The sequence below is a fragment of the Jaculus jaculus genome, chromosome 8 (assembly GCF_020740685.1).
Source record: "Jaculus jaculus isolate mJacJac1 chromosome 8, mJacJac1.mat.Y.cur, whole genome shotgun sequence".
Lineage (NCBI taxonomy): Eukaryota > Metazoa > Chordata > Mammalia > Rodentia > Dipodidae > Jaculus > Jaculus jaculus.
This window is the reverse complement of record NC_059109.1, coordinates 1778881-1780107: the sequence shown is the minus strand read 5'-3', so window position 1 is coordinate 1780107 and position 1227 is coordinate 1778881.

The following is a 1227-nucleotide window of genomic DNA, read 5'->3' as shown; positions in this document are numbered from 1 at the left end:
CGTATTTTTTAGGATTTTTTCTGGAGTTTGGGGTTTTAGTTTTTCTGCTTTGTTTTCCACAAAATAAAAAAAAAGTTCTTTTTCTTTACACTCCGGCAACTGCATGTGTGTGACTATCGCAGCCAGCCTCTCCCAGAGCTCAAGGTCTCGCACAGCCCATGCCAGAAGGCTAGGGGCCAGGACACCTCTCCCCTCAGGTCTGCAACCTAAACACCTGGGAAGAAACCTGATCCCACAGTGATTGACTGCCTTGGTGGGTGAGCCACATAGCTTACTTGCGAGGTTTGGAACCAGTGCGAGGCAAGGGCTAAGGGTGTGTGCATTGAAGCCACAAGCAGGCATCTGTGTCCTGGCATTTTTGTGTGGGACACATGGTTAATACTTTAAGAAAACTTTAAAACAACAAAATGTTATAAACTTGAATTGGGGATTTGGAAAGACTACAATTCCCAGAAAGCTCTGGAACGCTCGTAACCCAGAGAACTACAGTTCCCAGAAGGCTTTGGATTGGCCTCAGGTGCCCCATAAACTAACCACCTGTCGGTCCCCAAAGTGTGTGAAAACATACAGGTATTTTCAAACATTGGCGGGATTTAATACCTGAAGGGAATGCAAATACTGCTAGCAGGGTGTGTGTATCATACATACTGTATCTAGCCGCTGGACTGTGACCCACCCAGTGCTGACTGCGAGTGAAATGTTTAGCAGAAATACTTGTCGCTAGACAGCAGTCAGCCGGGCCACCAGGCTTAGGGTTTCTAGCGCAAGTGGCTGCGGGACTCGCCTGGCATAAGGGGAAAGTAAAACCTTTTGGTCCCAGAGTTTTCAAAAGGACGCTGTTCCGGAAGACAGGACCATGCTTGGGACTGCCCAGAGGAGAAGTGCCCTCCGCGGGTCCCTGTCGCCCCCTCGCCCGTTAGAGGAGCGAGGCCAAAACCAAGGCCTAGCCTTGTCCCTGATGGGCTGCGGAACGGGCGGGAGACGCACAGTGGGGCCGGACAGCGGCTGTGAGAGCCTGGGTCCCCGGAGGGCCCCGGGCACCCATCCGAGGATGCCTCCCTGAGGTTCCCCGGGGGCAGACAGAGGCTGGGGACGAAGGGATCGGCCATGGCCTCCCCGGAGGCCCGAGCGCGCGCAGCGGCGCCTTTAAGGCCCCTCCTCGCCCCCCTGCGCGCCCACGTGACCCGGGGCGGCCGCGCGCCGGCTCGGCCCCCCGCGCAAGCGGCG